The sequence below is a fragment of the Schistocerca nitens genome, chromosome 9, assembly GCF_023898315.1.
Source record: "Schistocerca nitens isolate TAMUIC-IGC-003100 chromosome 9, iqSchNite1.1, whole genome shotgun sequence".
NCBI lineage: Eukaryota > Metazoa > Arthropoda > Insecta > Orthoptera > Acrididae > Schistocerca > Schistocerca nitens.
The window spans coordinates 9935400-9957474 of record NC_064622.1 but is presented as its reverse complement, the minus strand read 5'-3'; positions in this window follow the sequence as shown (position 1 = coordinate 9957474).

Genomic DNA, 22075 nt, shown 5'->3' with positions numbered 1-22075 from the left:
GGTGTAACACCACAACTCTGTGGATGATCATAAAATTTCTACGTGTTTTGAGAAGTTTGCTTTATTAGTTGTACTGAATATCATTCTTGTAAATATGTTGTCAAGTTATAAATGCCATTAGTTATTTAAGAAAGAGAATACGCATGGAACATTAACATTTTATAAGTAGATACGCTGGCCTGCTCAGGGAAAAACTATTGTCAAAGACTGTAATAAATTGTAAATGCATTATCGTTGGGCGTGCGAGCCCCACAAAAGTAGTTTCAGTTGGGAGTCGAGAGCAGACGATTGGTGTCGTTGGTTGCGTGTATCCCCCGGCGTGGCTATGCAAAACTGCGGAGACAAAACGTCTGTTTCCGAAGTGCGGAGCAGTGAAAACTGAATTGGTTGTTTTAGCGGATGTTTAATAGGGGCAAGCTATGGCATTTATTGGGCACAGTACAAATGCAGCAAGAGTAATTCACATAACATCAGGAGTACAGTGGGAACTTGTTATTGGCTATGGTATGGCAAGAAGATCAACCTGTGCCCTATTTAGTGCTAAATGAAGCCACTCGACAAACCAACGCCATGATGAAGTGAAGTAAGATCTAGGCTTTTATAACTAGAAGTGCAGTAGACTGACCAGCGTAGCTGGAATTTTATTGCTTAAATAACATTGTTTTCGTGCATATTGTCACGTAAATAGTTTTCCCAAGTCACCATCCAAGTAGTTTCCGTCCTATTACTTTGTATGAACCGAGATAATCAGAAAATTAACCGAATATGAAGTAAACATTAATTTATTAGATTATCAAAACAATTTTTCCAACTTTTGCACAATTATGTAACAATGAAATCTTTGGTTGTAGTATGAATAACGTCAAAAATAGAATGATGTAAAAGCCAGTATTAATTCATTTGCTAAAAATGGAGAAACTTACACAAAAAATTGGTAGTAAAACTTTACATAACTTGGGCGCTGAATTTCATAGTCAAAGCACAGTTCTAATTTGTAGCATGTGGCATAATTTTTAACTTTTATTACAAAGAAATATCAAAGTAACTGCTAAATTCAAACAATCTTTCTGCTTGCTTCAGTTACGACAGTCAGTATTACGGTGAGTAACGTAACAAAACGTTTCTGTCTAGAGCCAGTAAACAATCGCACTTTAATTGGTCTTTGAAAATTAATATGATATGTCGTATGTGTTTGCTATTTGATTATTATCTGACTAATGTGACATATGTGGTGTGAAGTACTTGAAAGTGTGCCTTAGGTACAGTTCCTACGTCATGACACCAATAAATATTCTTACGTAAGATTGCTTACGAGTATGAAGTTCACTTTCAGTTTAATTATTCTTATTCCGGTAAGGAACTGGTGGCATTTGGTTATTTTATTAATGACATACTTTGAAAATCTTTCTTCCAAATTTTCCACTAACTACTATTAAATAAAAAAACTAGTTTACGTAATTAAAAATATATATAAATATAAATATATAAAGTTAACCGAACTTTGTTTCTAATCGTCATTGCTAAAATCTGAGCAGTGGTGATTCGGCTATAGCTTCATCTACTTCTCTCGGTTTTACATCATTCTTCGGAGTAGATGCCTTTTCCCCGCAGATCGGGGACTTTAGGTACACGGTCGTATAGAAAAGTCTAATTAGCTGGAGGGGTACGAGGGCTATAACGGGTGCGAAATACTAACACAGTTCATCTACAGAAAAACAGAAAAACTCGTAGAAGCCGAATTCGGGGAAGACCAATTTGGATTCCGGAAAAAAGTAGGAACATGCGAGGCAATAATGACCCTACGACTTCTCACAGAAGTTAGGTTAAGGAAAGGCAAACCAACGTTTATAGCATTTGTAGACTTAAAGAAAGCTTTTGACAATGTCGCCTGGAATATTGTCTTTCAAATTCTAAAGATGTGCAGGGGTAAAATACAGGGAGCAAAAACTATTTACAATTTGTATAGAAACCAGGGGGCAGTTATAAAGAGTCAAGGGGCACGAAAGGGAAGCAGTGGTTGAGAAGGGAGTGAGACATGGTTGTAACCTGTCCCCGATGTTATTCAATCTATATATTGAGAAATCAGTGAAGAAAAATTTGGGGTAGCAATTAAAGTCCAGGGAGAACAAATAAAAACTTTGAGGTTTGCCGATGACATTGCAATTTTGGTAGAGACAGCAAAGGACTTGGAAGAGCAGTTGAACGGAATGGACAGCATCTTGAAAGGAGCATATAAGATGAATATCAACAAAAGCAAAACGAGGATAATGGAATGTACTCGAATTAAATCAAGTGATGCTGAGTGAATTAGATTAGGAAATAAGACACTTAAAGTAGTAGATGAGTTTTGCTTTTTGGGAAGCAAAATAACTGATGATGGCCGAAGTAAGGAGGATATAAAATGCAGATTGCCAATGGCAAGAAAAACGTTTCTGAAGAAGAGAAATTTGTTGACGTATAGATTTAAGTGTCACGAAGTCCTTTCTGAAAGTTTTTTTTATGGATTGTAGCCATATATGGAAGTGAAACACGGCCGATAGATAGTTTAGATAAGAAGAGAATAGAAGCTTTTGGAATGTGATGCTACAGAAGAATGCTGAAGATTAGGTGGGCTGCGTCGGCGCGGTTCCTTTCGTCCATTTACCGGCGCCTACCTGTGAACTCGTTGCAGCAGATTGCCGGTAGGAAAGCCGAGCAGAAACCTACCGTACTGCAACTCGCGCGAGGCTGCATACAACGTAACTATTCTAAGAATCGAGAAAAGATCTCAGTTTTGAATGAAAGGTGAAAATACTGCCAAACCTCGGTACATTCTGAAGTCAAGAATTACACGTTCACTGCCAATCCGTGCTAATGCTAACACAGTCATGCACAAACTCTTTCATTCACGTTAGCAAGTTTATGGTAACGTATTTCCCGAAATCTGATCAACCACTAAACACGGATTGTTCTTAAATGAAAATGCTTGCCATACTGTTAAGTTTATCGGTGTCTAAAGCACTCACGTTTTTAGTCTCCGATCTGCTCAGTATGCCACGCCGAATTACTGTCTTTTCTCATACACAAAATTACTTAAAAAATCCGTACTTTCTAATAAAACACTCCGCGATAAATATGCCTTCACTTTAATGCACTTTTGAGGCATGTAGTACAACTAAAGCCGGCAACTTCCTTCGGAGCTCATACTACACACGACCGTACCGTTGAAAGGCTGGGCTCCGACTAAGCATTCTGTATCTCCAAGAGAAAAGATGCGCGAAGAATACTCCGTTCTGACTGGTCAGTTTTCTTTAAGGCCAATAGAAAAACATTATTGTCCCGCGTTAGTCCTCGCTTTTCGTAACTAAAAAATCAACAAATAACACACTCGCATTCGGGAGGACGACGGTTCAATCCCGCGTCCGGCCATCCTGATTTAGGTTTTCCGTGATTTCCCTAAATCAGTCCAGGCAAATGCCGGGATGGTTCCTCTGAAAGGGCACGGCCGACTTCCTTCCCCATCCTTCCCTAATTCGATGAGACCGATGACCACGCAGTCTGGTCTCCTTCCCCAAACCAACCAACCAACCAACACACTTTCGAATTGTACATTTTCCCGAAATAACTATTTAACATTCTGATATTTTGTTTATACTTTACGTTATTAACTATTTTCATTTGCACTTGAATTATCTTGCCTTTTACGACAAACTAATTTAACATACGAGAGTTGTTCGGAAAGTAAGGAACGATCGGTCGCGAATTGGAAACCACAGTGAAAATCAAAACTGTTTTCTTTGCACTTTTAGCTACACCTTCCAGGGTACTTCTCTACATAGTCGCCGCTCAGACTTAGATGTTTGTCGGAGCGTTATACCAAATTTCGAATACCATCGTCAAACAAGGCAGCCGCCTGTGCTTTCCAATAGTTCTCTACGCTGGTCTATAGCGCGTAGCCTGCTCCCAAGTGTTTTCTTCGTATTCAGCGTTTCATGTGAACAGAGACGATACTCAGGAAGAGCCAATCAGGGGTGTGTCATGGGTGATCGAACAGTTGCCACCGAAAAGGCTGCAGGAGCGTCTTCACTGCCCCTGCAGAGTGTGGCTGCGAATTGCATGAAGAACGAAGTGCGTGGCAGTTGTGTTAGGTGGGCTGCATTCATTAAGGCGAAGCCTCTGAGCGGGCCCTCCTACTTGGTGGGAGACATTGTTGTTCTAGGCACCTTTACTCGATCACAGAGCCCTCACAACTGAAAAGAGCACCTTGATGCGATCGACGGGCATACTGGAGACACAGCCCAAAACGTCTGTGAAAAGCCTCGTCGGATTTACACAGTGGTTTCCATTTCGTGACCAATCGTTCCTCACTTTACGAATAGTCCTCGTATCATGATACCAAATTCCACATCATCTGCATTCACACCGTCTTAAAAGTTAGAACAATGATCTACATAACTTTGGACCACATTCAAGCATTATTTACACTACTAAAAGCACATACAAAAGTGTACAAACATAAATAAACAAAAAAGCCTTCAAGAAATAAACAGAACAATTCACAAAAACATTCTCTTGACCTGTTTCTTGAATGACTCTGTGCACTAGTGGGCTCTGGTGGATGAAAATTATATAACTACGTACCCAGCTGAAACTGCTTCAGACCGTATGTCACTGTGTACGCATGTGTCATTCTCCTGGCAGACAGGCTCTAGACAGGAATGATATAAGGCGCCACACCTCAGGGTGGATCGCATAACTAATGAAGAGGTGCTGAATGGAATAGAGGAGAAGAGAAATTTGTGGTACAACCTGACCAAATGAAGAGATTGGTTGGTGGGACACATTCTGAGACATAAAGGGGTGACCATTTTGGTACTGGAGAGAGCCATGTGGCGTAAAAATCGTAGAGGGAGACCAAGAGATGAATAGACTAAGCAGATTCAGAAGGATTTAGGCTGCAGTAGTTACTTGGAGATGAAGAGTCTTGCACAGGATAGAGTAGCACGGAGAGCTGCATCTTCGGACTGAAGACCAAAACAACAACCGTCTAAACGTTCATACGTCCACATAAGCGCCGCTGATCGCTTCCCAACAGTGCAACTGTGCGCGTTCACATCAACAATAGATTCATAACTCAAGCAATGCAATACTGAAAAAAAGTACAATATTGATCACAAAGCTTTTTCTCAGCTTCAAAACGGGGAGACCAATAAAACAAATACAGTAAAAAATACATTCATAAGCATCCAGACACCTTACAGTGGTCATTAATATGGGATGTACCCACTCGCTACCTTTATGACGGCTTAAAGTCTGCTGCAGACACTTTCAATGAGGGGTCTGAACGTCTGTGGAGGAGCGGCAGCCCATTCTTCCTAAACAGTCGAAAACAGAGAAGGTAGATGCTGGACACTGGGGTCTGGAGCGAAGTCGAGGTTGCAACTCATCCCAAAGGCGTTCCAGTCAGGTCGGAACTCGGGCTGATCAGTCCATTCCAGGAATGTCATTGTTCAGAAACCACTGCCCCACAGTCGCTACTTTGTGACAGGGTGCATCGTCGCCTCCAGACTGTTCCCCTACTGTACGCAGTAGTCAATGTTCTAAAATGTGTTCATATCATTAAGAATATTGCATTTTCTTAAGCGCGATAGGGGACCATGCCTTAAGTACGAAATGCGTCCCCATTCCATTACACCCCCTCTAGACGTGATGAGAAGTAACGTTTTCCAGGAATTCGCCAAACCCAAACCTTACTGTTGAGTTGCCACAGGGTATAGCGTTTCCAGTCATCCACTGTCCAATGGCGTGGCTCTTTACCCGACCACAAGTGACTACAGAAGAGCACTGTATTGTATCACAGTGTTTTTAATTGTCTGTGTACCCTCTTTGTGCTAGCTGGAGTGACGATAGAACTTTGGAACTTTGGAACTCACAAGTGATTCCTTCAGCTGATTTCACGAGATTTCTTACAACCACCCTCCCCAGTGCTCGCCGGTTTGGCTGATCTTGGTTTAGCTTGGTTCTTCCCTCACGTTTACGTTGGACAAACACATCCCCAACAGTCGACTTGGGCACTTTAGAAGAGTTTGAAATGTCACTGACAGATTTGTGATTCAGGTGACATCCAATGACTGGTCCACGTTAGAAGTCACTGAGCTTTCCTGAAAGATTCATTCTGCTGCTGCTGCTTCTCTTCTGACAAAACAGTACTCCCCGCTTTTCGTTAATGTTCGTGGATCGGCTACTTATGACGTCCAGTGGTCAATGCCGGGTTACACAGGGCAGTCTGGATACTTTTGATCAGCTAGTGAGTTTGGGAAGGTTATCCAGAAATTAAGTTTGCCTTTTTTAGGTAACCGTATTTAGTGAGAAATGTATTGCATGTGCGACGGAGCTACGACGTAACATCATGTGATGGCCAGATAAAGCTCGACTGTCGTGAGTACTGCTGTAGCAGTGGCCAAAAATGGTGACTCTTACTGTTTCTTCCCCCTACTCTGATTTCGATTTGAGATAAAGTTTCTTAACACATCGAAATTCAACACCAGCTGTGTCATGTGCATGGGATGAAAGCTATAGTCTAACAGATCGAGAGTCACTGGCGGAGGGAGTTTTCCTAAGGTCGACAAAGAGTCCATATTGAAGAAGGCTGTTGGCGATCATCCCTGATTGGTGACGGCCTTGTGGAGGTGATCTGTCAGCGCATCACGGGCAACCGTCGCTCCACCATTGTGGACCTCAGCAACCATTCGGTACTTGTTCCTGACAGTGTCACTATGCGCAGAATCCCCAGTGGAGATGTTACTTTGCTCGCCCACATGCTCCTCGCCACACAACTACTTTGAAGGATGTGTGTATGCAGGCTGAAGCAAAAATTTCTACCAAGGCGGGGATTAAAACCCGGGTCTCCCGCTCGTGAGGTAGATCCGCTAACCACTATGTCACAGCGGCTTTGTACAACTTCATGGACTGCACTATCACGCCTCTGGGTTCGAATCCTGGCCTTGGTACAAATTTTCATTCGTCGCTTCAGACTGTGTATTATACAGGGTGAATCACTAACTATTGCCACCAAGAGTAACTGCGAAAGTTTGATAGGAGGTGAAAAGTTTGTAGGACAAAAGTTGCATGGGACAACGGGGGCCATAATATGACGTTGGTTTTTTGTTCCTACGTGGGGTCGCGTACAGGATATGAAGGTAAACTGTTTTTTTTGTTTTGTTTTTAATGGGATTCTATAGTTTGGTAATTATTTTCTGATAGCGGCTATCAAGATGAATCCAATGATGTGTAACAGTAAGGTCTTTGAAGGTCAAAAAGGTGGCATGAACGTCCATTCACAGAAGGTGTTCGAAGTGATGACCATTGGTATCAGTGCAGCGCTGCAATCTTCTTATCATGGATTTAATGGTATTCCTTATCACTTCTGCACTTATCGAAGCACATGCATTCACAGAACACGGTTTTTAGTGTGTAACTTGCAGCAGCCAACATGAATTTTCAGTTGCCCAATAATGAATGTTATGCAAATTAACATTTCCATGGTTCGTCAATGTAGCCTAGTCAGTAAATAAAATCAAATTAACAAACGTGTCATCCCTCTGAATCCGAAGTTGAGCCCACCGGCAGAATTCAATGCGATGCATACAATCTGTACAAGTTAATTCTTGGCGGAGACTGATATCGTAAGGATGATATTTATGGCGATATAGAACACGGGCAAGACTGCTCTGGCCCATGCCAGATTCCCTTGCGATTTGACGCGAACCAACACAAGGATCTCGAACCACAATTGCAGGAGTACCAATTTCCGTTTCCTCGTCAGTAGCTTTCCCTTGCCGGATATGATTCCTATGCGTTAAAGATCCAGTTGTTCTCAGTTTGTCGTTCCCATACTTCTATTTAAATGTACGACGTGGAGGGTGAATACGTCGTTGAGGATATCTTTCAGCTTATAAGTCTCTAGCTCTCACTGAATTTCGTTGGCGTTCCCGGTATATGAGAAGCAAATCGACTTGTTCTTCGAAGGAATACATCATTCACATTCCCTTGATTCGACGATACTAGTCTTACCGTTCGTATAAGTGTTGTATTGTAAAATCGTCGAATGGTGTTTTCATGTCAATGGCACGTTAGATGGATACGCCGTATTCTGCGAATATTTACTACTTGCACGATATACGAGAGAGAACTGTCAGAGCATGTGCTTCGATAAGTGCAGAAGTGATAAGGAATACCACTCAATCCACGATAAGAAGATTGCAGCACTTCACTGATACCAATGGTCATCACTTCAACGCCGGCCGGAGTGGCCGTGCGGTTCTAGGCGCAACAGTCTGGAACCGAGCGACCGCTACGGTCGCAGGTTCGAATCCTGCCTCGGGCATGGATGTGTGTGCTGTCCTTAGGTTAGTTAGGTTTAATTAGTTCTAGGAGACTGATGATCTCAGAAGTTAAGTCGCATAGTGCTCAGAGCCATTTGAACCATTTGAAGCCATCACTTCGACACCTTCTGTAAATGGATGTTCATGTCACTTTTTTGACCTTCATTGACCTTCAAAGACCTTACTGTTACACATCATTGGATTTGTCTCGATAGCCGCTGTCAGAAAATAAGTATCAAACTATAGCATCCCATTGTAAAACAACAAAGTTGATCCTATATGTCTGACGCGACCCCATCTAGCAACAAAAAAGCAACGTCATGTTATGGCCCCCGTTGTCCCATGCAACTTTTGTACCACAAACTTTTCAGCGACTATCATACTTTCGGAGTTATTCTAGGTGGTAATAGTTAGCGACTTACCCTGTGTATCATAGATGTTTGAGGCTTGTAAAGGTCTCTAGAACCACATAGTTTCATTTGGATTAAAACAAATAGACATGGGTTTCCGGCAGGATCTCCCATTCGTTTCGATGCTGAGGTGCTATTGCAGTGCAGGTGGAGAGCCTCTGCAATGCTGTTGGAGTTTAGGGGAATACAAAGTGGGCTGTGGTGTGGATGAGAATTTGGACTGAGGGGGGAAGTGTGCCAGTGGTAGTCCACGCAGCAGCGCAAAGCCACTGTGGCAGCGTGGCCTAGTGGTCAACGCATCTACCTGCTAAACGGGAGACCTGGATTCGAATTCATGCCTAGGTGCAAATTTTCATTCGTCACTTCAGTCTGCATATATACATCATAGATGTTTGAGACTTGAAAAGATCTCTGGAACCATATAACTTCATTTGGATACTGTGAAGGAGTTCAGCTAGGAGCTGTTTCACTATCCACTGTACAGTCTTGGTCTTGCTTCTAGTGATTTTCATGTTTTCTTGTACGTCAAGAAATTCCTGTCCTCTGGCCAGCATATTCACTACGAGGGAAAGCTGAAGACGACTGTCCCAGGCTGGTTCCAATCCCAGGCTCCAGATTTCTATGACACGGGAATGCAAAAGTTGATCCCACGATACAACAATTGTCTCAATTCTGGTGGTGATTATGTTGAAAAATAATTCAAATGTCGCTTTATCTGTTGACAATGAAGTCTTGAAACGGTCTTTCTTGTCCTGTCCACGTAGCTTCCATAGGATCGTGCGGAGTCCCACTCTCGGCAGCAGCCAGAGTCGGCAAATCTTGGCACCTTGTGGTGCGTAGGAGAAATCACGCGACGTACTGCTCTGTAGACTTCCTCAGACATCGGTGGATCCTGATTATTTCTAGGCACTGCTGCACGTTTACTGTCCTGTCTAAATATGGGTCACCAGTCTCGATTTCACCTGTGAGACACGTTAAAATATCACGTCTACCAGACCACTACTCAATACCCTATAGAAACACAAGCATTTTCAAAAATCTCGAAACTCCAGTCACTGGACTGGAAAACGATCACCACAAACAGTCACTACATCGTCACCAACTGGTTCATACCATCTTCTCTATGAACAATACAGGACCACAGTCTAAGCAAAAAAAGAACAAGGACATACACAAAAACTCCAATGGATAAAACAAAATTTAATACTATCAAAAGACTTTTGCTGTATTTGGGCTTTAAAATGAATCATTGGTAACAGATGAAAATTTGAGCCAGACGGGGACCCGGACACGAATTTCGCGCTTAACGCAAGATCGGTTTTGGTGTGCATACGCACTGAAAGAATGGATCTTCGGTCGTCAGACCCTCTCTCTCTCTCTCTCTCCCCAAAAAAATGGTTCAAATGGCTCTGAGCACTATGGGACTCAACTGCTGAGGTCATTAGTCCCCTAGAACTTAGAACTAGTTAAACCTAACTAACCTAAGGACATCACAAACATCCATGCCCGAGGCAGGATTCGAACCTGCGACCGTAGCGGTCTTGCGGTTCTAGACTGCAGCGCCTTTAACCGCACGGCCACTTCGGCCGGCTCTCTCTCTCCCCCTCCCCATATATATATATATATATATATATATATATATATATATATATATATATATATATATATATATATGTGTGTGTGTGTGTGTGTGTGTGTGCGCATTTTTTTGGAGGGGTAGGGTGTCTGTTCACGCATCCAAAACAACAGACACCACATACGCACGGTGTAATTGTAATGATTATAAGTGCAGATATTTCTATAGGCGACTGACTGAGGATGATGTACTGAACAAAATTACATCAGCATTTATGTCATTTGCAGACTAATAATTGTAGCTGTTACAAGTTGGGTGACTTTAGCTTGCTTAGCACTTCGAAGTACATGTGCCAAGACCAAGCATTAATGCCTATTTGCCCCTGGGCAGCAAGTCAGTTGTTGAAGTGTGGATGCGTGGATGCAGAACAGATAGCCTACACCGACAGGCGTAGTCCACTTAGTGGTACAATTACGACCGTGCAGAAAACATCAGGTAGTAAATTATGTGATGTGTTTACGGGAAGACTGTTATATATAGAGAAAAAACAACCAAAATACTGACGTGTGTATATGTTAAGGTAACATATGGCAAAATATTACACCCTACACACGCACACACGCACACACGCACACACACACAAACACACACACACACACATATATATATATATATATATATATATATATATATATATATATATATAAGCCCAATAGACAGCAGCAAACAACGCCTAGAAAACAGGAAAATGACCCACCTAGTACATATACCAGCACACAAGAACACACTCGTGAACTCCTTCCATGCGCGAGAACCATTCCATTGAGCACTGATTGCCAGCATCTAAAATACACTCCACAACGCTAACACCACCGCGGAAGGTAGAGAACTAGACTCATGCACTCCACAAGGACTACTGGCCGACTCCAAGATTTCACCAGCTCGAAACCGCTCCATGAAATTTTTTTTTACATTCAAGTCCCCGCGATACTCTGCCTCCAGACCAGAATGTAAGCACTTCGATTGACCAGTTCCGTTTAACGCTCATGTTGTTGTTGTTGTGCTCTTCAGTCCTGAGACTGGTTTGATGCAGCTCTCCACGCTACTCTATCCTGTGCAAGCTTCTTCATCTCGCAGTACCTACTGCAATCTACATCCTCCTCAATCCGTTTAGTGTATTCATCTCTTGCTCTCCCTCTACGACTTTTACCCTCCACGCGGCCCTCCAATACTAAATTGGTGATCCTTTGATGCCTCAGAATATGTCCTACCAACCGATCCCTTCGTCTAGTCAAGTTGTGCCACAAATTTCTCTTCTCCCCAGTTCTATTCAATACCTCTTCATTAGTTATGTGAACTACCCATCTAATCTTCAGCTTTCTTCTGTAGCACCACATTTCGAAAGCTTCTATTCTCTTCTTGTCCAAACTATTTATCGTCCATGTTTCACCTCCATACATGGTCACACTCTACACAAATACTTTCAGAAACGACTTCCCGACACTTTAATCTATACTCGATGTTGACAAATTTCTCTTCTTCAGAAACGCTTTCCTTGCCATTGCCAGTCTACATTTTATATCATCTATACTTCGACCATCATTAGTTATTTTGCTCCCCAAATAGCAAAACTCATTTACTACAACTTTGATCATGGCTGACGCTTGCAGCAACCGTATACACAAATTTGAATAATATGTAAAAATCAGCCAACTGGTTGCATAGTTTTTCTATATACCTTGACCAGGTTTCGTCACCTCTAAGGGTGACTTCATCAGAAGGTAAGGTAATTACATGATGAACATATGGTCAAAGGTGTACAGTGATTTCAGAGCTGAGTTGTTCAAGTGATACATTAAAATATAAGACATAATGTTCTTCAAAAAGTCAAATATTAAAACGTAACTAACACCGGCGTTGTGGTCTCGTCACACCACGCCGGTGAGTGCGAGATCGTAAGTTGAGTCTTTTTGAGACTCATTTGAAAGTGTGTGTTAACAATTATGACAGGGAAAATATTAGCTGCAAATGACTCATCATGTGTACCAGAATGGCGGCAGAAAATGAATGTCCAGGAGGTGCAGAGATCAACCTTCTACGGGATGCAGGTGTTACACTTCACAAAATGGACATCGTCGACATTCATGACTTGTTCAAAACAAACGATCAACTTGCACGATGAACACCGAGTGGAAAATCGTCGAGATCGAAGGCGAATTCCTTGGCAGCTACAAATGGCGCACGACGTTCCGCTAGGCGTCCATTCTTAAAGAATGCATATAGAATCATATTGGCGTGATGGGTTAAGAGAACTGATGGAATGTGATGGCGTGCAACCGAATGCGAAACGGTCTGTCCTGGATATCCCTTCTGGTCTAGCTGCAGATAGCGCGATAGTACGTTTTATAGGCACGGAAAAAAACAAACACCCAGAGGCTGAACTTGTCCATTGGTTCAGGGGGTGTGAATTGCAATGTCACACACTTTTCAGGAGGAATAGTTTGCCCTAAAGGAGAAAGATTTTTATTCGCAAACCAGGAATCAAGCAAACGCAAGCTATTTTGACCAGCTATTGGCCAAAGCAGTGCTCATACAACATTTGCAGCACTCTTATGCCATCTTCTCCGCTCTTGCTTGCTTTGACTTACGTATTGCCTGCTGCCCTTGCAAGATTACGCACACGAGGAAAAAACCATATGGGGCAGAGCACCTTCAACTTCTCGCAGCACAATAAATAAATTTCCTGACAATTTGCCGTCCAGATTAACAATCGGCATAGTTGTATACGAAGTCATTACGGTATTGATGTCAGTTGATCTTGGACACAACTCTCTCGGTATATCTAATCTCCAGGGTCCCTTTCATATGCATTACCTCTTCAAATCCCGATTGATCGAAGTTGAAAACAAATTCCTTACTGAACGACGAGATAAATATGTTCATCTCACCTTAAAGTTTTCGGGCCGATTCCGCAGTTTGCTGTGCATCGTCAAGTTAACGCTTTGTTTGAAATTTCGTTGTCTTACTCTTCGGATTCTGTAGCACTGTTTGAAGTTATGTAACCACCCACAGCACCCTTGAAACTACTGTGATCTAGGTCGCACACTATTTGATGTACATAACGTAGTAGGTCATTAACATACACATCCTGCAAATTGTATCTAGCATTCTTGAAACGCGCAAACACCAGTTTTTGTAACAAGTGCGTCTTGTCTTTCTTCGAATATCCGTAGTTTTCCTAATGCGCTACACGATCATATTGCTGCGAACTTATTAGAAATCTGTTCATAACTGTTTTTGCTATACTGCAGATGATGTTCCACGTATGCAACTAAGTTCAGTACCCGCTTCTTGGACAGCGATTGTGCTTTACTGCGTTTAATTGGAGACGGGATCTGTAGCTCCTTGTCCGACAAGGGTGATGAACAACTTGTCTCGACACCTGTTTCAGTATCGCTTTCACTTGTTAAGCACGTATCGCCATCATTGTACTCCTCATTTACATTGTCTGCACAGGCGAGCGTATACGAAACCACACCGTCCACTGATTCATCTTGCAAAAACGCCAATATTTCATCTGCCACTTCCTTCTCATTTTGCGAAATTCCTAGGGGTCTCTTTCTGACAAACAGTCAACTTCGGCAACTGTTGTTGTAGATATACAGCAGTGTTTTCTTTGTTTACCGTTTGCCATTCCTCTGCTTTGTATCAACACTGCTAGCATTGTAGCACTGTTGTGAGTTAGTTGCCGACAAAGCAGTTCAACCACGCTCCGTAGCCTCATTGGATATCCCTTGTCCTGCCCCCTGTTGTCATTAGCAGCCAATATTGTGGTTGCATGGTAGACAACATGCGGGGCGTCGAATTTCGCAAACATCATTGGCCTTTTGCGACCTCGCGCTCGACGTGTTCCTTGAGCGAGGTTGGAGAGTAACCAGCATCAAAAGACGCTACATTGAGGTATACTACTTCCATGTTTCATATATTAAATTTAAACAGCTTTACAGAATTATATATAGCGTATGTTAAACTTCACAGAGAACTTGCACTGCGGGAAATCGGTGGCACCTGGTCGGCAGATGAGACACCTTGGGAGGAGATCCACAGTGGGGAGACACATCTACACAACTGGCCATTAAAATTGCTGCACCAAGAAGATATGCAAGTGATAAACGGGTATTCATCGGACAAATATATTATACTAGAACTGACATGTGATTACATTTTCACCGAATTTGGGTGCATAGATCCTGAGAAACCACCTCTGGCCGTAATAATGGCCTTGATACGCCTGGGCATTGAGTCAAACAGAGCTTGGATGGCGTGTACAGTTACAGCTGCCCATGCAGCTTCAACAAGATACCACAGTTCATCAAGAGTAGTGACTGGGGTATGGTGACGAGCCAGTTGCTCGGCCACCATTGACCAGACGTTTTCAATTGGTGAGAGATCTGGAGAATGTGCTGGCCAGGGCAGCAGTCGAACATTTTCTGTATCCAGGGAGGCCCGTACAGGACCTGCAACATGCGGTCGTGCATTATTCTGCTGAAATGTACGGTTTCGCAGGGATCGAATGAAGGGTAGAGGCACGGGTCGTAACACATCTGAAATGTAACGTCCACTGTCCAAAGTGCCGTCAGTGCGAACAAGAGGTGACCGAGACGTGTAACCAGTGGCACCCCATACAATCACGCCGGGTGATACGCCAGTATGGCGATGACGAATAGGCGCTTCTAATGTGCGTTCACCGCGATGTCGCCAAACACGGATGCGACCATCATGATACTGTAAACAGAACCTGGATTCATCCAAAAAAGTGACGTTTTGTCATTCGTGCACCCAGGATCGTCGTTGAGTACACCATCGCAGGCGCTCCTGTCTGTGATGCAGCGTCAAGGGTAACCGCAGCCACGGTCTCCGAGCTGATAGCCCGTGCTGCTGCAAACGTCGTCGAACTGTTTGTGCAGATGGTTGTTATCTTGCAAAAGTCGCCATCTGTTGACTTAGGGATCGAGACGAGGCTGTACTATCCGTTACAACCGTGCGGATAAGATACCTGTCATCCCGACTGTTAGTGATACGAGGCCGTTGGGATCCAGCACGGCGTTCCGTATTACCCTCCTGAACCCACCGATTCCATAGTCTGCCAACAGCCATTGGATCTCGACCAACGCGAGCAGCAATGTCGCGATACGATAAACCATAATCGCGATAGGCTACAATCCGACCTTTATCAAAATCGGAAACGTGATGATACGCATTTCTGCTCCTTACACGAGGCATCACAACAACGTTTCACCAGGCAACGCCGGTCAACTGCCGTTTGTGTATGAGAAATCGGTTGGAAACTTTCCTCATGTCAGCACGTTGCAGTTGTCACCACCGGCGCCAACCTTGTGTGACTGGTCTGAAAAGCTAATCGTTTGCATATCACAGCATCTTCTTCCTGTCGGTTAAATTTCGCATCTGTAGCACGTCATCTTCATGGTGTAGCAATTTTAGTGGCCAGTAGAGTAAGTAGCAGGGGGTCACCCTTCATAGGCGTCTTACTATGGGCCACTAACACGTCGAAGAACTGAGGGGAAAACTGTGGAGCGGGTGTGTCAGTTATACTTTTTGCTAACACGTGCCTGCCTATATTTACTCATATTTTATGAGAGATGTTGTGCGTCTTCTCCTTTCCAAGATGTAAAGGGTGTTTATAATTTAGTTATACAAAAGCAACCTTTAATTGGGAAAAGAAATATTTGATACAGCAGTGAATGCAATACATCTTCAGGTTTTATCCCCGCCTAACAATGTAAATTCCCGACATTCCCGCTAGGTGGCACGCACAAATGATTTATTCCAACAGTTGTAATCGTGTAACAGTGCAGAGTGAGCGGTTTGTTGTTCGTGGTTTCATGATTCAAAATCCGCTGCTACAGTTAAGAGACAATTTAGAACTAAATATCGCAGTCCACTACCTCGAAGATAAACAGTTATTAATTGTTGCAATCGTTTCACCGAAACTAACTGTGTATCGCATATGATGCCGGGTCAGGATCAGCTAGCGATCTCTGGCTCAGCATATGAACAAGTTTGGCAGTCTTAAATTAGTAGTCTGGGTAATTCAACAAGACATGCAAGTTTAGAGTTGAACATGCCTAGTGTTACAGTGTGGAAGGTATTTCGGAAACGCCTGTCATACAGACCCTGCAAACTGGAACTGATGAAAGCTATCAGAGAAAGTGGTAAAGAAAAACAAGCTGAGTTTTGCGTAGAAATGTTTAACAAAATGCAGACTGAAAGTGATTTTCTTAATAGAATTGTGTTAAGCTGCGAAGCCACCTTCCATGCCAGAATTAAAGTGAAACGGCATAGAGTTCAGATATGGGGTAAGCTGAGAGCACGTCGCATAATCGAACTTGTACGGCACTCGTCTAATGTAAATGGTACTTCCTGGCAGATTAAAACTGTGTGTCGGACCGAGATTCGAACTCGGGACCTTTGCCTATCGCGGGCAAGTGCTCTACCAACAGAGCTACCCAAGCACGACTCACGCCCGGTACTCACAGCTTCACTTCTGCCAGTATCTCGTCTCCTACCTTCCAAACTTTACAGAAGCTCTCCTGCGAACCTATCAGAACTAGCACTCCTGAAAGAAAGGATATTGCGGAGACATGGCTTAGCCACAGCCTGGGGGATGTTTCCCGAATGAGATTTTCGCTCTGCAGCGGAGTGTGCGCTGATATGAAGCTTCCTGGAAAATTAAAACTGTGTGCCGGACTGAGACTGGAACTCGGGACCTATGCCTTTCGCGGGTCGTGAGTCGTGCTTGGGTAGCTCAGTTGCTAGAGCACTTGCCCACGAAAGGCAAAGGTCCCGAGTTCGAGTCTCGGTCCGGCACATAGTTTTAATTTTCCAGGAAGTTTCATATCAGCGCACACTCCGCTGCAGAGTGAAAATCTCATTCTGGAATGTAAATGGTATTTGCACTGTAAGCTGTAACAACATTAACGGTCTTTTCTCTTTTTGCGGAGTCAGCTGTACCTAGCGTATCGTACCTGGACATGCTTGAACATTATCTGATACCTCAATTACAGGATAAGGACACAGAATTTATTTTCCGGCAAGATGGAGCACCATCGCATTATCAACGTGAAGCTGTCGCGTATGTGCACAGGAATGTGCCGGCTTGTATTGGACGTTATGGAACAATATCCTGGCCACCGCTATCACCTGATTTAACCCCGACGGACCTCTTTGTATGAGATTACATCGAGGACAGTGTGTTTCTTCCTCCGCTTGCAGGAAACGTCGCTGCAACGATGGATGACACAAGCCGTTGCCACCATACATCGAGACTTGCGTCATAGGATTTGGTAGGAAGCTGATTACGGATGGTACACTTGTAGTGTTACGAAAGGTATCCCTACTGAACATTTGTAAATGAACCTTGAAGATACACTTACAGTGCTGTATCAGATATGTCAGTAAGTTATTTACGTTTTTAAGAATTAAAGGTTACTCTTGTGTAAGATGTGTACTTTAGCTGAAGAACTTGGGGGACGCCATGTTGCGTTTAACCTTTTTTAGCTGAAGTTTGTGTTTAGTGGATTTTGTATTATAACTTACGTCCTCTGAATATATGCTGCTTCAGAACACCAGCACATTGAAGATCACGTCGGTATTGGTACAATTCGTTGTAATAAAATGAAAAAAACCTTATTGGTGCTTAAAGAATTTTTTTACCTAAGATAAAGGACGCGGTCATAAGATTTACCAGTTCATCATGATGCAACGGATAGAGCTGTGCAGTTCAGAAGCCTAAATCAGCTGATTTGTGTCCTGCAGTCTGTCAAATATTCTAGTCTTCGGCTTTGCATTCCTTAAAGATTATGGAATCTATTGTTAATTTAATAGAAGTATTTTTCTGTAATATTTCGTATTATGTAAATATAAGACCGCTGTCTCTCAAGAGTAAGTTGTCATTGCCAATTATTTGCAAATTAAGTATTGAAGATGCAAATTCTAGTAAATATTCAGAACACGTTACCATAGGGTCACGTAAACTACCACTCAGTGTAAAAAGCATAGAAAAAAATGATGCATTTGAAAATGAATTGAAACATAACTGAGTCTCAGTCATCTATAATGTATAAAAGAAAATTCACAAGCTAGTTATTTTAGGTGACCTCTATTCCAGACAAGAACTTCCTCAATTAGAGTACATATGCAGACGGAATGTATTCTCATACAGGTTCAGGAATGTTACTGCTGCTATTTTTCTCATTGTTTCAGTTGTTTTCAAGTGCAAAGGAAGAAGTTTATTTTTGTTGCAGAGACATGTAATTTTTCGCACAACTTAGAACACACTTGAATCAATCAGCCCTCTTACTTACCATTGGAGAAGCCTGTTGCTTAGTAATTTTTGTAATACATACGTAAATAGCGGGTATGAAGTTGGCAGATTCTGACTTCCCAGGAGAGAAAAGGTAGCAACAGCTCCAAAAATTGCAGTGGATGTACCAAATGAAGATATAATGAGCTGCTGCTTTAATTCGTCTGACAGAATGACTACTGCATTCACGAGGATAACACATAAACTTTAATTCGTGGAATGGACGTTTCAATCTATTTTATGCATAAGAGTTTGATTCTTTAGAGATTAATCCAGCATCTTTGCTGCACCTATACATGTTTTTAGATTTCTCCCCTTCCCCATTTCAGCCACACACATCTGGAACAGTGAACTGGGCGTTACCTAAAAACATGCTGCATTTCCGGTGATCAAAGACTTTTCCTGTTACATTTGGCGTCCTTCCTCCTAACCAAGAGCGAACCATTATTTCTGCCACATTGTCAGTGTCATCCCAGCCTTCCTTATTCTTATCTGTTTCTGTTCTTCCTGCATCTTATCTGCTAAGCTTACATTTATTCCTCGTTCGTCCCCAGGTCGTTTAATTTATTGTCCAGCTGTGATTTCCTATGTACGGCTGCCGTGCATTTCAATTACAGTTGCAATTAGTCCCGTTCGGGAAGAGCGTTGTAAAGAATTTACTTTGCACAGTGTTATTAAAACTGACTAGAATACCTATAATCATTATTATAACATTATTGTTACTATTATTTCTAAGCTAATTATTGCACAGAGCTCATCCATACAGGGTGTTTCCGTAAGAGCGTGCAAAAATATAACAGGACACAGAGAATGCTCCACTGAACAGTTTGAGGTAGGGAACCTGGGGTTGGAGAAGCCACCTTAAGGAGATACGGAAGTAAACTTATCTACCGATTTGTCTGGCATTACTGTTTTCCAGCTTATTTACAACCAACGTTCGTACAAGTTTACACGTACTGTGCTGTTTACTGGCATGTTCATTCTTTATTTCTTTATTATTATTTTATATCTCTGTTGCATCGTACCTGAGTTGCTGGAGAACGTACTCTTGGCTGTTCCTGAGAGGACTGGATACAAGATGACGGTGCACCGCCTCACTACACTGCGGATGTCCGCAACCATCTCATTGCTGTATTTCCTGGTCGCTGGGCAGGAAGGTGAGATCCGATTCCATGGCCTGCAGGGTCACCTGATCCGAATCGCCTTGATTATTTTCTGTGGCAATATCTAAAGTCACTCGTGTATGAGACTCTAGTGGCTACGGAGATGGAATTAGGTGCCAGAATTGTAGCTGCATGTGATGTGATTCGAAACACTCAAGGGAGATTCGTGAGGGTGTGTCAGAATCTTGTTCGCCAATGTCATGCTTGCATTGAGGTCGATGGCCGTCAGTTTCAGCACATTGTGTAAGATACAGTACAAATGGTACGTTCATTGTGTTAATCGTGGTATTTGCAGCTAACTGTAACTGTTGTTGCTGTTGTGGACTTCAGTCCTGAGACTGGTTTGATGCAGCTCTCCATCCTACTCTATCCTCTGCAAGCTTCTTCATCTCCCAATACCTACTGCAACCTACATCCTTCTGGATCTGCTTAGTGTATTGATCTCTTGGTCTCCCTCTACGATTTTTACCCTCCACCCTGCCCTCCAGTACTAAATTGGTGATCCCTTGATGCCTCAGAACATGTCCTACCAACCGATCCCTTCTCTAGTCAAGTTGTGCCACAAACTCCTCTTCTCGACAATTCTATTCAATACCTCCTCATTAGTTATGTGATCTACCCATCTAATCTTGAGCATTCTTCTGTAGCACCACATTTCGAAAGCTTCTATTCTCTTCTTGTCGAAACTATTTATCGTCCACTTTTCACTTCCATACATGGCCACACTCCATACAAATACCTTCAGAAACGACTTCCTGACACTTGAATCAATACTCGATGTTAACAAATTTCTCTTCTTCAGAAACGCTCTCCTTGCCATTGCCAGTCTACATTTTATATACTCTCCACTTCGACCATCATCAGTTATTTTGCTTCCCAAATAGCAAAACCCCTTTACTACTTTAAGTGTCTCATTTCCTAATGTAATTTCCTCAGCATCACCCGACTTAACTAATGTAAATGTAACTGTAGAAAATGTAAATGCAACTGTAACTAATGTAAATAAAAAAGTATACAGTAATGTGATTTTATTCCCATGACCCCCTTAAGCTGGCTTCTCCGCCCCAGGTTCCTTACCTCAAATTGTTCAATGTAGCATCCTCTATGCCTTGCTAAATTTTTGCACGCTCTTGCGGGAACACCCCGTATACCTATTCCAATATAAAATATAGACACACCCTCTAAGGATAAGATGAACGCATAAATAAATAAAAATATCACCTAACAACCACCGCCTTGATGGAGAAAACACATGAAGTTGGTAGTAGATTTCATGATAGAGGAATATCAGTTTTACTTTAATTTGAGACAGCCATATTGTCGACATATTTTCCAAGTTCGGTGCTTCATGTCTGTAGAGTATGAATAATGTGGGAGCTTGTATCGACCGTTGCAGTAAAAAGTCAGAAACGACGTACAATGAAATTTTTCAGTTACATTACACGCAGGACAGCACAGCGAGGTGGGAGCAAATCACTGTTTAGTGCATCGTAGATCATCAAACTTTCTTTCTACTCTAACCACTGATGCACTGTAGAAAAATGACTGTTAACTTCTATGGGAAAATTTTTCCTGATTTCTGCAGAAACAATACGTTGTGTTGCATGGGGGCTTAATTAAAAATGCAATAATTTCAGTAGCTGTGTGTCCGGTTACTAAGTCTGGTAACCGGTTGGCCCTGAGTAGTATTAGTACGCAATCTGACTGCATAAAATAACAATAAAGAATGAAAGGAAATTTCCGTTAACACAATTGATTAATTAAGTCCCCTGCAACTATAAAAGCTACGAAACAACAAAGCACAAGTGTAACTGTTCTGTGTGTGGAAGTGTGATTCAACGTACATGTATCTGGCACGGTTCTTCCTCAATACGACAAGATATTTTAAACGCCATTTACAATGAACTAATTGAAAAACCAGAAATACTATAATTGCACATAGAAACCAGAATTACAAGTCTAATACATGAACAGGAGCCAGATGGTTTGTTGACTGAACCTGTGACCAAGAGGCATTGTCATTAATGAAATGTGAAATAAATTTTTTTTACCTCCATATATATTGACGAAAAATACACTGTGAACATTGCAACATCTTCCATCTATACATTACACCAACTGAACAGCATCTACTCTCTCGCCCAACAGAACAACAACTGCACTCGACATCCTCTGAACTA